The sequence below is a fragment of the Anneissia japonica genome, unplaced genomic scaffold (genome assembly GCF_011630105.1).
Source record: "Anneissia japonica isolate Jap-2015-1 unplaced genomic scaffold, ASM1163010v1 scaffold287869_len1821871_cov162, whole genome shotgun sequence".
In the NCBI taxonomy this organism is placed as follows: Eukaryota; Metazoa; Echinodermata; class Crinoidea; order Comatulida; family Comatulidae; genus Anneissia; species Anneissia japonica.
The window spans coordinates 103973-119686 of NW_022741034.1; the positions used below are offsets into that span (position 1 = coordinate 103973).

At 32.3% G+C, this 15714-nt stretch overlaps 1 long non-coding RNA gene across 1 annotated transcript in view; it reads right to left on the bottom strand.

Moving 5' to 3' along the window:
- LOC117118545 overlaps nt 1-4642 on the bottom strand; it is a 5492-nt gene extending 850 nt beyond the window's left edge. The window contains exons 1-2 of the long non-coding RNA XR_004447060.1: nt 4488-4642; nt 1390-1637 (exon numbers count right to left, since the gene is read on the bottom strand). This is a non-coding gene — a long non-coding RNA (uncharacterized LOC117118545). The remainder of the gene's footprint in view (nt 1-1389; nt 1638-4487) is intronic.
- Between the last annotated feature and the right edge of the window lie 11072 nt (nt 4643-15714).

Sequence of the window (15714 nt, forward strand, 5' to 3'; positions counted from 1 at the left end):
ATCATGAATATTAACTACCTGTGCACTTAGCTGTGTGTCATTGGCAGACAAATAATATAGAAAACGAATACCATGTATAAACCTTATTGGAGAAAACCAATATTTCGAACTATCCTCAGGTTTTTATGCTATAAAGACATGAAGGTAAGTCGAAATATTGGTTTTCTCCAATAAAGTTAAAGATTTTTTTGGTATAACACCTAATACAGTACATTGTACAAGATGATTATGTATTATAGTTACACGATTATATTACAAGTTACACACAACAAAAGAACGTTATCATTTGCGAACTTTGTGTAAGTTTCGTTATGATATATTAGAAACTAACGATAGCACAAGGTTAATTTTTTTACAAAAACGTAATAAATAGGTATGTATGTTTTTGAATTTTTTTATTTTTGTTAATTCCATTGTTAATTTTTATAAGTAAATGTTGTTTTTACTTAAGGCCTTGACATGTTTCTCAAACACATCTAACTACCCCAACTGGTCAATTAACAAAATACTGAAAAAGAAGAATTAAGAAAAGGGGGAAAAACCAAAAGAAACTCAGACCTTGGGAAAAACTAGGGGAAGCGCTGGGATCCCGTATATACCTGAACTATCAGAAAGATTGAGGAGAGTCCTATGCAGTCACAGGGAACTCATTCTTCATCCCACTGAACAAATTACAAAATCAACTGGTACATCCTAAAGATAAAGTTATAATAGATGATTGCAGTGGTATAGTCTAGAAAGTAGACTGTTGCAATTGCAAAAAAAAAAATCTAAACCAGAATAAAAGAACACAAATCACACGTGGACACTCACTGCTCCAGCGCAACGGTGGGGGAACGTTTTTGAATATGGGGAGGGGGCACTTCACAAGGTCCAGTATGCAGGCACCCTCTCCTGGATAAACCCAAGCGAAAAAAAGGTGGTGAAACGTCATCGGAGGGTCCGAGCTGACATCGCTTCATTTTTGACGATGCCTTTTGCCAAGAGGCGAAACATGTCAAGTCCGTAAGTAAAAACAGCATTTACTTATAAAAATTGACAACTGGATTAACAAAAAGAAAAAACTATTTTATTAAATCCAGAATAAATTTATTTTCTCTGATACGTATGCATGATTCTACAAAAAATAAATAAATAAATAAATATATAAAAAAGAAAGAAAAGAGAGAAAAAAAACCTTGTCGCTGTCTACTCGCAAGTCATACATTGTGCTATATAAGGGTATGTTTGTCATAATCCAGAACAAATATTTGATAACTGCAAACCTTGTAATTAATGAACCTTATGAACAAAAAATCTTTAAAAAGTGGGTGAACCCCGGTCCCGGGGGATGATTCTGTTTTAAAGGGATAGCAACAACATCTCAATATCACTTTAAATGATACTTACACATGCACTTAAAGCAGAAAGAGAAGCGGTTCCGGTTTGACTTTGAATTAGTGGGTTGGCTCGTTGCACAGATATCCAGATTCCCAAACCGATACAAATGAAGCCAAAAACAATTTGGATTATGGCGGTGGCTTTCACAATGTTCCTCTGAATGGGATGGCGAAATTTTAGCGTTACTGTTTCGGTCACAGGTTGCTGGATAACCGTAATAAATCCAGTATTTGCCTGCATAGCGATGCTTCACAAATCTACATTAAAATAAGATTGAAAACAGAAAACAGAATCCTAAAGCAGTTTCCTTGTGCTTTCATTATAATAATAATAATAATAATAATAATAATAATAATTAACTTAGATAAGTTAATTAGTTTTTGTGATCTGCGACGTTTTGCTTTGAAGGGTGCATATCTATCGGCAACAAAATACAATCACTTCATTTTTCGAACGCCTTTTTATCAGTTTTACACCTGCCAATTCCTTCACGTTCTGATCTAACATACTTGCACGTTTTACCCTTTAATAGCTGACAAAGAAAATGCATGCAATGCATTGGTGTTGAAATGAAAGTATTATGGAAAGAGAAATATAGGGATTTGGATTTAGAGTCACGTGTTAAAATGTAAAGATGCACTAAAAGTATTCCCAAAATTGGGAAATTAGTACATATAGAACGCTGTACACATTTACTGTAATTGTACTGATTTAAATAATCATGATAATAATATAGCTATTGTTTCAGCCTACGGGTAATACGGTAACTTTTTTTTTAATGGTCCTCATATTCACATCATACGTCGGATCGTGACCAAAATTTAAACATTTCTTTATTAAAACATGAAAACCATGAAAAGTGTCATTTTCAACCATTGATCCAATCAAGAGATATTTAGGTGTGGGTCCTGATGGTCCTCACATGTACCCCGTATTTGTATCGTCACCAACACTTCACAATTTCTTCACTTTAACTCGGTTAAACCTTTCAAGAAGTTTTCAATCATATCGTTTGATAACCTTTTTAAATATCTGAGCTGTGACGTTTTCATTTGGCCACCAAAATTTAATCACCTCATCGTTGGGTTATACCAAACAATCACTGTAACTGGAATTTAAACCAATGCTGCTGTTTTTGAGATATTTTTTACACAAGAAACACACAGGACCACAAAATTTTAGATAACCCTCAAGTTCACCCCCTAATCTGGATCGTGACCACCGCTTGATAATTTATTCCTTGTAACTTCTTTAAACTATGAAAGTTTCACTCAATATGTCAGTTGATTAGTTTTTGAGATATCTTGTCTAGGACAAAATCCTTTCAAGGTCCTCACAACCACACTCTAACCCGGACAGTCAACAAAATTTAATCACCTCGTCCTTGGTCATACCTAATTTACATATATGCAGCCATTTTTAAAAATTTTTTTGTACACAAGAAAAGAACTGAAACAGCAACGCGTTACACACACACACACGCACCCAAACACACGAAACGAAAACATATAGGCCTATCTCCTGTTGGAGATGATGATGATGATAATAATAATAATAATAATAATAATAATAATAATAATAATAATAATAATAATAATAATAATAATAATACGATTAAGAATAAGAATACGAATAAGAAGTATTTATGGAGCACATAATGCTTAAAGACTTTGAATTACTATGATCAGCAAGTCTTCAATGATAAACACAGTTTCAAATACAAACATATAAGAAGCAATACTATACCTGATTTTTAATCAAGGTGGAACGATCAAGGTGGAACGATGTTATTCTATTTTTAAGTGTCTAAGTTGTATACTCTATTTACGAGTGTTAATAGCTGTTTTAAACCCATTTTATTAACGTCACGACTGAAAGAAACTTTTAAGTTTAAATTTTAGCTTTTGATTACCAATTTTGTATCTCATTGTTTTTTCAGTATTTTGCCTTTTTGATTATAAATAGAAGTTGTTATAATTTTTTTTTTGTATATTTGCAAAGGTATATTAAAATACCTGCCTGAGAAAAGGCACAGTATTAGCTGTTATGTAGATGAAAGTAAGAAAACTACTAAGTAGATAGAATTAGATTGCTGAACTGCAATTGAATGTAAATAGTTTTAAAAGAAACACTGTGAAAGAAAATACATAATTACAGTACAAATAGTGTATGGTGTGCTCTTCATTTATTTATTGTTATTGAAAATTAAATTAACCTAAAAAATGTTTGACTGTTGGATTTTTAGTTAGAAATAGTGTTCAATAGATTCTAAAATTAAACATTGCAACACAATTCAAAACCTTTAAATGGCATCTTACAGTAGGTAGGGAGGGGGACACCCCATCCCAAACTCAACCCCCTGCTCAGGCAACAAAATTCAACGTGTGCACTTCAAATAACCCATTGCATCTTTCGGAAGAGTAGAGAGTTACTCCGATGCTATGGTTCATTTTAGCTCCCTGTCGCTGTGGAATGATGTGAGCATGTAGCTACCGTAAGTGCCTCTCTTCGGCGGCTATTACGTCAATGACACAGCGAGTTGTGGGTTATTCTTTTTAACTTTACCTTGTACCATTTTTTTGATAATAAAATCATCCAATCTCTGGAGCACGGTTTTGATGGAATGATTTACCTCAGATTTTGCAAGAGGCTAAAATTATCGATAGCCTATTTGTGAAAAGATGTATAAACAGATTGCATTTTAAAATATTTCATTCAATTTTGTAAATATTGACTTACTAGCGGCAAAACTTTATTAATACCTACAAAATATGATTTAATTTTTTAACTTGTTCTTATATTTCTATCGATTTGTTAATACACTTTACAACCTTAATCAAATTTTAAAAGACACATTTTTGTTTAATTGAATCTTTTTCCATGTTTGTATTTTAGTGTAAGAATAAGTATTATAGTTGTCCTTGTTTTAATTATTTTATCTTTGGTATTTAATTATTTTTTTCATCAGGACCATATTGCAGATCAATTTTAGTATGCTTTTTGAATTTTATTTTTGTACATTTACTTTCATGAATATGTATCCCGTATGTATATGTTGCAAATTAAAAAAAAAAGAAAATCAGTTTAAATTGTTTTTAGACACTTACCTGTCGGAAAACAAACTCCTTTATTTAGTTGGCACGGTGTTGTTGATTTATGAAAACCTAGAATATAGCAATTTGATAAATACAAGCGAAAACAAATAATAAAATATTGAAATATTCCACTTCCAACAAGCCCCCTTAAAATCAGACTCCCATGGAAGAACTGATCTTTGCCCGTTCGCTTGATATCGATGTGGCTACAAGAAGCCACGATTAGATAATGATAATAATAATCATGTAGCTTAGCCGTAACCATGAACACAGCACATCATAATATATACCTAAAATGTCACTAAGTACATTATCACTATCAATGTTAACATTTAACAACAAAAGTTAATATTTGTCTTGCCTCGTATTTGAATGTGGATAAGTATGTTGTTTGTTAAAATAAAAAGTTAACATTTTTGTGATTATATGGAACGCCGTTGCTGCCTTCTGAGGCTCATTTTCAAAATGACGTTCCATATGCTTTTACTATTTGCATGTGGATAAGTATGTTATTAGCTAATACTAATACTGTTTAAGCGCCGCAGATACCACAATAGTAATTAAAAAAACGTTAAAAATTCTTTAAAAAAAATGTTAGGTCATGACAAGAGCATGGAAAAACATACGGGAGAAACGGTGTTAAATATTTTTTTCTCTCTTTTGTGAGGTCGTCCCACTTTCATTTGTTTCTTTAATTTCCAATAGCAAATATACTCGCCACTTAGAGGATAAAACTTTTCTTAAATTCAAACAAATCAACAATAGAAAAATAATTCATATAATAACTAAAAATATTTTTAGTGATAACTCTTTTTTAATAAATTAATCAATCATCTGCATATCTAAAATATTATACAATCTTATCGCTTAATTTATTCAACCAGCTTGATTTATAAAGCATCGTTGGATGGAATTACTGTTGTGAAAATGTTTTAAAATATATGATAAAGTTCAATGGAACAAAATCGTAGTTGGGAGCCATTTGAATTTTTATCTTCGGTATTTGTAAAGTTAAAATAATGAATAGATTAGGTCTGAGGACAAAACCTCATTGGTGATGTTATTTTTTGAACTAATAAGATTGATTACGTTTTAATTAACAGGGAAAAAGCAAAAAATAAGTGGTCCGTGATTGACCTCAATAAAAAAAAAAACAGCACTAAATTGATATATGTATGTATTATTAAATTACAGTAATTTTAAATATATCAATGAAGCGGTACTGTACTTTATACCGAAAGTCTATAAAATGAATATTCCGCAAGTAATACAAAGGGTATATTGGTGCACATAACATGCCTTCGACCAAATAGTCGACTAATTGGTCTTACTAATCTATTATTCTTTTCTTTACAAATCCAAGGAATTTTGGATGATTAGGCTTATATACCGTAACTCATCTTGAAATGCATATTGATTACTTGACTGAATAGTTGACTGGTTTGTTAAATGACTTTTTTTTTGATTGACTAGGACAGTTGATTGATTGATGTAAATTATTAATTGTTTGACTGATTGATTAATTGATTGATTAACTTATTTTTCATTATGAACAATCTCAAAATATTTTGTAATGTTGTATAGAAACAGATGATAGTAGATTAAAAAAAAGGGAAAAAACAATAAAGATGGGTGACCCCTACGAAAGACAAGAAATAAATAATAATAATAATATTAATAATAGTTATATTAATATTAATATTAATATTAATAATAATAATAATAATAATAATAATAATAATTAAAATGATAAATTAACCATTAAGTTGTTTACATTTTAAAGTAATATGTTTAATTTCCTCCTTCCATTTTAAAGGCAGCTACAGCCTTATCATCGGCGCTGGTTCCAGTCGCTCCTCGCCCATGGTTCGGTCTTCTCGGATAAGAACTTAAAATGGAGGTCCAGTATACATCTGGCTCGTGTGCAATTTAGAGAACCCATTGCACCCAGCGTTGGGGGTTACCCCGATGTCATGGTTCATTTCAGCCCCTGTCGTTGTGGAATGATGTGAACATGTACTGTATCTACAAAGAAGCGCCTCTTTACGGCTGCTAGGTAGTCACGGACCACGCCCATACGCAATTCAGCACAATGACGCTGCAAGTTAAGAGTTACTCTCCTACCTTTACCTTTTCCTTTACCTTTAAATCAGAAGAAATTGTCAGTCCCAAGTATTTAAAAATATTTAGAGACTCCAATATTGCTTCTTTAATGTTATATACATTATCAATGACTTTCTTTCATAGCATAACTTTGCACTTTTTACTTTTCAACGCCAAATTATTTTTATAACCCTATTCCACCAAAGTGTTTAAATCTCTTTGTAAAATAGCAGAATCTTCATTATTGTAAATAGTACGGACAGTCTCATCTGCGTATTTTCACGAGCATTTGTTAACTAAGGCGAAAAAATGTTTAATTCTCCTTTCGCCAAGAAAAGACCAACCAAGAGAAGTATATAAACTAAATTTGTGATCAGCCATAAGTATAACGCGTTCATAATATTGGGCAGGTCATTAATAAATAAAATACAAAGAAGATGTCCTAAAATTATAATGATAAACAAGACAAGGGATGGTTATCAACATATGTAGAGTCGCATTGACCTCGAGCAATTTAGGCTTTTCTGGTTTGATTTAACTGGTTTAAAATAATAACCACATGACTTTTTTCTAGTTTGGTTCAGGATTGATAGAAATATCTCCTGTGATCGTTAGGCATAGGAATAAATACGTACCACCTACTCCGCTAGGCCTAGCCCTGGAACCGGTGGTATGTTTTTAGATTTTTAGTCAATAAATTTCATTCATTAATATTTATAGCAATGGGCCTAATAATAATAATAATAATAATAATAATAATAATAATAATAATAATAATAATAATAGTAATAGTAATATTAATAATAGCCTATAGGCGTGATTATAATAATAATAATAATAATATTAATAATAACAGGTCTCGTCCTCAAACAGCGCAGAGGCGATATGCACCTTAATCAACTTAACTGGCCTACCCTAACTTTAAAAAGAGAATTCTTAATTATTTCGTTTGTTTGTAAGTGTCTTCTTATTGATTGTTTGAGTGTTCGCTATTTTACTTCTGTTAATGGGCTTCATTAGGGACTTTTCGATTGAGTGAACGACGAGCACGTTCACGTCGATTGCAGGCGACCTTCAACGTGTTCACTGTTCATGGTAATCCACCGTCGAAATTCAGTTTCGATTTCAGTTGACGAGGAGTCAACATGATGGCGTTTTGTTTTTTTCTCTTTGATGACTTTTTGAGCAAGGATCATGCCTTACCATCATGGCGAATCTTCATAGAGTCCGAGAAGCAATCCTCTTCGGATATTTCAGCAATGTGCTTGACGATGAAAAGTTTTTGCTTTTGTATAATGCTAACTTGTACTGTTAACTTGTTCGATGTCAGAGATGAAATTACATGAAAATTGCATAAAATTAGGCCTCTGCTTAGGCCTAGTAAGATCCTTTCAGCGGGTACGGTATCGCCCATCTTGAAAAAATGACGTCATACAGTCAACAGGGCGAGTAGATTTGGGTCGACAGTGAGAACCGGGGTGAACGCGTTCTCAAATCTGGTGTGAGCGAGGGGTTGACGATCGCGCATGAGCAGTGCTTGAATATGACATCATGTCAAGACGTCGACTATGTTGACGTTCAAATCGAAAAGTGTCTATAAAGACCCTACGATTCAAGCATCATTATTCTAGAACTAATTGTCTTCATCTTTCTGTTATCAACCAGTTTCCTCGACTGTGGGAAAAATTGCCCTCTACTTTAAAAAAAAACATGCTTATTTTAGGCTCCTTTCCTTCATGTTTGTGTTCACTTAAATCCCACATGTATTGCAAATCGGATTGATGCTTCAATCGTGGGCCCCTAATGATAACTTTATTGTATTATTTTTTTTTCATTATTGTTTTTTGTTTTTTTTTTTTTAAATTTTTTTAAATAAATTTATCTTCTGCTATTTTTAATTTTTGTACTGAAATTGATGAAACTTACACTCTGTATATTGTATTTAAATCAAATCTTATAAATTTTTATATCGGTGGAGTCCCTGAATTTGAATTTATAGATCAATTTATATTTGTATTAAAAAAATAAGGTTAAAAAAATAAGTTATATAGACCCTTACAGTATTGTAATATATTCTGTTTTAATGGTTATGTTTTTTGTGAAGCTGGGTGGTCGAGGACTTCATAATTAATGTAATAGCGATTAAATTCACTTTCGAAGTCCTGCCCGACCACCCAGTGGATTGTTTTGTGAACGTCTTGTTTTGGCAATAAAAGAATAATAATAATAATAATAATAATAATAATAATAAATTTATCTAACATGATTTTAAAATAGGTCCAGGTGCTTATATTGATCATTACTTTATTGTATTCATTTCATTCGAATATAATTAAACACGCGGTGTTGTGTTGTATTTCGCAAAATGTGTAATGAATTGTTGATAATGGACTCTAATTGACCAGTGGCTTATCTAGGGGGGAGGGGGATCGATGATCAGTTGAGGGGCGCTAATTCGCAAAATGTGGTGATTTTAGGTAATTTTTAACTACTTGACCGTGATTCTTTTTTAGGGGGTGGGGAAACTATGGGCGCCCTCCCCTAGATACACCACTGTAACTGACATGGCCTATGTAAGTTTCTGGCTAAATTGGGTGATTTGAATAAAATTGCAGTGATACGATATTGGCTACGGTCACACAACGCGGGTGAGATTTCAAGCCAGGCTCGAAATTCTGGGTCGGTCACACTAGTTGGATTGACCTCCAAATTATGAAAGTCGAAACAGCAGAGCCGTAAAGAGAGAGTTTGGCCAACTCTGTTTCACGGGATTAGATATACGCGCGTGTGATTGGATGGATCGCAATCAAAGATTTTACACCAGACGTGCCCGAACCACTCTTCTTCAACTGATCTTTTATCAACTTGTATTGGGCTCGCAATGCCTTCACTTTTGTTTGAATTTGGGCCGTCGTTCTCTTCTCATGTCCGAGACTGGCTATTAACGAGTTGTATATAGTCAATAAAATTTTTTGCAGCAAAAATGTCTTGAGTCTATAGATGTGTATAAGAGACAGCTTGTACTGTTAACTTGTTCGATGTCAGAGTTGAAATTACATGAAAATTGCATAAAATTAGGCCTCTGCTTAGGCCTAGTAAGATCCTTTCAGCGGGTACGGTATCGCCCATCTTGAAAAAATGACGTCATACAGTCAACAGGGCGAGTAGATTTGGGTCGACAGTGAGAACCGGGGTGAACGCGTTCTCAAATTTGGTGTGAGCGAGGGGTTGACGATCGCGCATGCGCAGTGCTTGAATATGACATCATGTCAAGACGTCGACTATGTTGACGTTCAAATCGAAAAGTGACCCTACGATTCAAGCATCATTATTCTAGAACTAATTGTCTTCATCTTTCTGTTATCAACCAGTTTCCTCGACTGTGGGAAAAATTGCCCTCTACTTTAAAAAAAAACATGCTTATTTTAGACTCCTTTCCTTCATGTTTGTGTTCACTTAAATCCCACATGTATTGCAAATCGGATTGATGCTTCAATCGTGGGCCCCTAATGATAACTTTATTGTATTCTTCTTTTTTTTTCATTATTGTGTTTTCTATTTATTTTTTATTTTTTTAAATAAATTTATCTTCTGCTATTTTAAATTTTTGTACTGAAATTGACGAAACTTACACTCTGTATATTGTATTTAAATTAAATCTTATAAATTTTTATATCGGTGGAGTCCCTGAATTTGAATTTATAGATCAACTTATATTTGTATTAAAAAAATAAGGTTAAAAAATAAGTTATATAGACCCTTACAGTATTGTAATATATTCTGTTTTAATGGTTATGTTTTTTGTGAAGCTGGGTGGTCGAGGACTTCATACTTAATGTAATAGCGATTAAGTTCACTTTTGAAGTCCTGCCCGACCACCCAGTGGATTGTTTTGTGAACGTCTTGTTTTGGCAATAAAAGAATAATAATAATAATAATAATAATAATAATAATAATAATAATAATAATAATAATAATAAATTTATCTAACATGATTTTAAAATAGGTCCAGGTGCTTATTGATCATTACTTTATTGTATTCATTTCATCCGAATATAATTAAACACGCGGTATTGTGTTGTATTTCGCAAAATGTGTAATGAATTGTTGATAATGGACTCTAACTGACCAGTGGCTTATCTAGGGGGGAGGGGGCTCGATGATCAGTTGAGGGGCGCTAATTCGCAAAATATGGTGATTTTAGGTAATTTTTAACTACTTGACCGTGATTTTTGTTTGAGGGGGTGGGGAAACTAGGGGCGCCCTCCCCTAGATACACCACTGTAACTGACATGGCCTATGTAAGTTTCTGGCTAAATTGGGTGATTTGAATAAAATTGCAGTGATACGATATTGTAAGTCTGCACATGAGTTGAAACTCAATTCGATACCAACACATAATAATAATAATAATAATAATAATAATAATAATAATAATAATAATAATATAATAATAATAATATAATAATAATAATAGTAATAATAATAATAATAATAATAATAATAATAATAGTAATAATAATATTTTATTTATTTAATTTTAACTCACAGAACTCATATTAATATGTTGAGGTTCCCAGTGCATACCCTTAGCCTGGTATTTTGGTCCACACGCTCAGCAGCACACATTCAACCAAACCAGGTATCCATTTAACCCCGGCGGTGGGAGAGACGCAAAGTACATTGCTTAGGGACACTAACAAGTAAGCATCGTCATTCATTCAATTTATTTATTCATTCATTTGAGTAAAATCGAAAGTTTGCTATCAATGTACATGAGTAAAACAAGTTATACAGTTGCAATAATTATGAGCTAAATTGTTGCATACAATTCTTAAGGCTTTTTTTTTTGTAAAATGTGAATACGGTTTATATTTGTAGAGTCAGTGGTACCCCATGTGGATATGCAATATTTTATAACTGGGAGAATTAACGAGTTGTATATAGTCAATAAGATTTTTTGCAGCCAAAATGTCTTGTGTCTATTTAAAGAGCCTATCATAATAGAGATTTTGTTAGCTATATAATTTATATGGTGTGCGCGAAAGAAATTTGTCAAGTTCTACTCCTAGAAATGTTATGAAATCTACACATTCTAGTGTATTGTTGTTCATAGATAACTCATTATTACATATGTCAACTGGTTTATTTTTACTCTGAAAATTATTCGTTTTGTTTTTGAGACATTGATAGTCTATAGTTTATTAGATAAAAACCATGAGCTTAAGTGAGCGAGCTCTCTATCATAATGTTAAACGCCACATTTACATTTTCATGTTGCAGAAATATATTCGTATCATCTGCAAACATAATAACGTCAGATCTGTTACAAACATCAGGCATATCATTTATATACAACAAGAAAAGCAGAGGCCCTAAAATCGAGCCCCATGACACTCCATAATATTTCTCTATACTAGATTTTTGCCCTTTAATATTGACGTATTGTTTTCTTTTATACAGATAACTTACGAACCAGTCAAAGACAAGTCTTCTTCATAATACCTAAATTTCTTAAGTAGTATTTGATGATTAATTAAATAAAATGCTTTTGATAAATCTAAAAGACTCCTACTACAAACATTCTATTGTCAATTGTATTTGTGATTTTTTTCTAATACTTGGAGTAGGGCATGTTCAGTAGAGTGACCCTCTCTGAAGCCATATTGCATCTTGCTAAATTAATCATGCTTACATATAAATGATAATGCCTGGTCCTACACGACCCTCTCAAATATTTTTGATAAGCATGGTAAAATAGATATTGGTCGATAAATGCTGATATTTTCTTTATCCCCCTTTTTATAGACAGGCACAATTTTCGCTATTTTTAACTGCTCGGGAAATATTCCACTTTTGAGCGAGGTATTAACAATGTGGGCAATAGGCTTAAATAATATATCAGCATTATTCACAATGTTTTATCATGATCTCATCATGACCACATGACTTATTCTTATCTAATTTTCTAATATATTTCACAATATCATTTTCAGTGACAGCTTGGAAAAACATTGAATTCGTTACATTTGTTTTTATGTATGCTCTGTAGTTGTTTAGGTTGTTTCCTGTTCTTGTAACCATTTCTTTACCGATGCTGACAAAATACTCATTAAATGCATTTGCTATATCGATGGGAGAACTGTATGTGAGGTTATAAGATGTTATTTTATGTGGAATATCGGATTTTTTGTTTCTGCCGAGAATATTGTTAATAATTGTCCATGTCTTTTTAATATTATTACTATGTTTTTAAATTCAGTGTCATAAAATTCTATTTTCCTTCTGCGTATAATAGTTGTTAGACAATTACAAAATTTATTATACTTGTCTTGTTAGAGCTATTGGTTTCATTTTATACAGTTTTTGTTTGTTTAAAATTGATTTTAGAATAGCTTTGGTCATCCAAGGTGAACGTATCTTATTAGTTTTAACTCGAACTTTTTTCATAGGGTAGCACTTGTCTAACAAGGTAGTTAATGTATTGGTAAACGAATCGAAGCTTCGTTAGCTTCGTTAGCATCACAAAGCGTTAGGGTATTTTGCCATTGCTCATTCATGAGCTCTGTTCCGAATGTTTGTAAGCACTCAGTTGAGCTATCAAGCTTAAAAATATATTTTGGTTTTACTGAATTTTTAAAAATTTCAGTCTTATTTATACAGAATACTGGAAAGTGTTCTAATATATCTGCGATTAAAATTCCTGCGTTTATTGATTGAGTAGGAATAGAGTTAGTAAATATATTATCAAGGATCGTGGCCGATCTGTTTGCAATACGTGTCGGTTTGTTTATTAGTGGTATAAATGAATTGGATAATAGGCTATCTACATGGGTTCTGACATTATGGTTTGTATCATATATATTTAAATCAAAATTTAGGTCACCCATAAGATAAGCCTCTTTTTTTTCATTGGATATTAAATGTGATATTTCATCAAACTGTGAGTTGAATACCTGTACTGTCATATCAGTATTATCAGATCTGTAGATAACTCCGCACACGATTGGTTTGGAGACTGTACGGATTTCAACAAAAATGCATTCAGCAGAGGTGAGTAGTTGATTTAAGTCTTTTCTAATTATATAGCTAATGTCTTTGTGAATATAAATTCCTACTCCTCCTCCCATTCGTGCTGTTCTATTGCATGGAATAAAATTATAGTTAGGCAAGTTATAAAATTTGATGTCGTTGTTACTAGATAACCATGTTTCGGTTAGTCCAATTATGGTAAATGAATTATTTAGTAACGATATATAGTTTTTTATTTTTTCATACTTATTTACCATGCTACGGCAGTTTAGAGAGAAAATCGATAGATTGTTTTGATTTATGTTTAAAGTTTTTGCTGCATTAAAATCATGTATGTCGTAATACTTATCCTCTAATGTGATCATATCTTCCTGTATGTCATCATCTTTTATCAAAAGTTGAGAACATACAATTGAATCAATAATAGGCAAGAATTTTTGGTAGAATTCTAGAGTGAGACCATCACAGCCTGGTGCTTTGTTTCTATTCATTAGCTGAATTGCCTGTTCACAGTCGGTAGTAGTTATTTCACCTTCACATACATGTTTTTCCTCTTACGTTATATCGTCATTGCGGACTTATAAAATCCGCATACGCTATAAAAGGGACCCTTAGGGGCGAAGAAAGTCATTGATCGAGTTCCTAGTCCACACATCACCAGCGTATTGAGACTTCGGTATAATGCGCTATACCAAATCCCACTACATTACATTACATTTGAATTCGTTACATTTGTTTTTATGTATGCTCTGTAGTTGTTTAGGTTGTTTCCTGTTCTTGTAGCCATTTCTTTACCGATGCTGACAAAATACTCATAAAATGCATTTGCTATATCGATGGGAGAACTGTAAGTGAGGTTATAAGATGTTATTTTATGTGAAATATCAGATGTTTTGTTTCTGCCAAGAATATTGTTAATAATTGTCCATGTCTTTTTAATATTATTACTATGTTTTTTAAATTCAGTGTCATAAAATTCTATTTTCCTTCTGCGTATAATAGTTGTTAGACAATTACAAAATTTATTATACTTGTCTTGTTAGATCTGTTGGTTTCATTTTATACAGTTTTTGTTTGTTTAAAATTGATTTTAGAATAGCTTTGGTCATCCAAGGTGAACGTATCTTATCAGTTTTAACTCGAACTTTTTTCATAGGGTAGCACTTGTCTAACAAGGTACGTAGTTAATGTATTGATAAACGAATCGAAGCTTCGTTAGCTTCGTTAGCATCACAAAGCGTTATGGTATTTTGCCATTGCTCATTCATGAGCTCTGTTCCGAATGTTTGTAAGCACTTAGTTGAGCTATCAAGTTTAAAAATATATTTTGGTTTTACTGAATTTTTAAAAATTTCAGTCTTATTTATACAGAATACTGGAAAGTGATCTTATATATATCTGCGATTAAAATTCCTGCGTTTATTGATTGAGTAGGAATAGAGTTAGTAAATATGTTATCAAGGATCGTGGCCGATCCGTTTGCAATACGTGTCGGTTTGTTTATTAGTGGTATAAATGAATTGAATAATAGGCTATACATAAGTTCTGACATTGTGGTTTGTAAGATAAACCTCTTTTTTTTTTCATTGGATATTAAATGTTCTATTTCATCAAACTGTGTGTTAAATACCTGTACTGTCATAGCAGTATTATCAGATCTGTAGATAACTCCGCACACGATTGGTTTGGAAACTGTACGGATTTCAACAAAAATGCATGCAGCAGAGGTGAGTAGTTGATTTAAGTCTTTTCTAATTATATAACTAATGTCTTTGTGAATATAAATTCCTACTCCTCCTCGTATTAGTAAGTTATAAAAGTTGATGTCGTTGTTACTAGATAACCATGTTTCGGTTAGTCCAATTATGGTAAATGAATTATTTAGTAACGATATATAATTTTTTATTTTATCAAACTTATTTACCCTGCTACGGCGGTTTAGAGAAAATCGATAGATTGTTTTGATTTATGTTTAAGGTGTTTGCTGCATTAAAATCATGTATGTCGTAATACTTATTCTCTAATGTGATCATATCTTCCTGTATGCCATCATCTTTATCAAAAGTTGAGAACATATTATTTCCAATGTTAAATGATTTCCCAG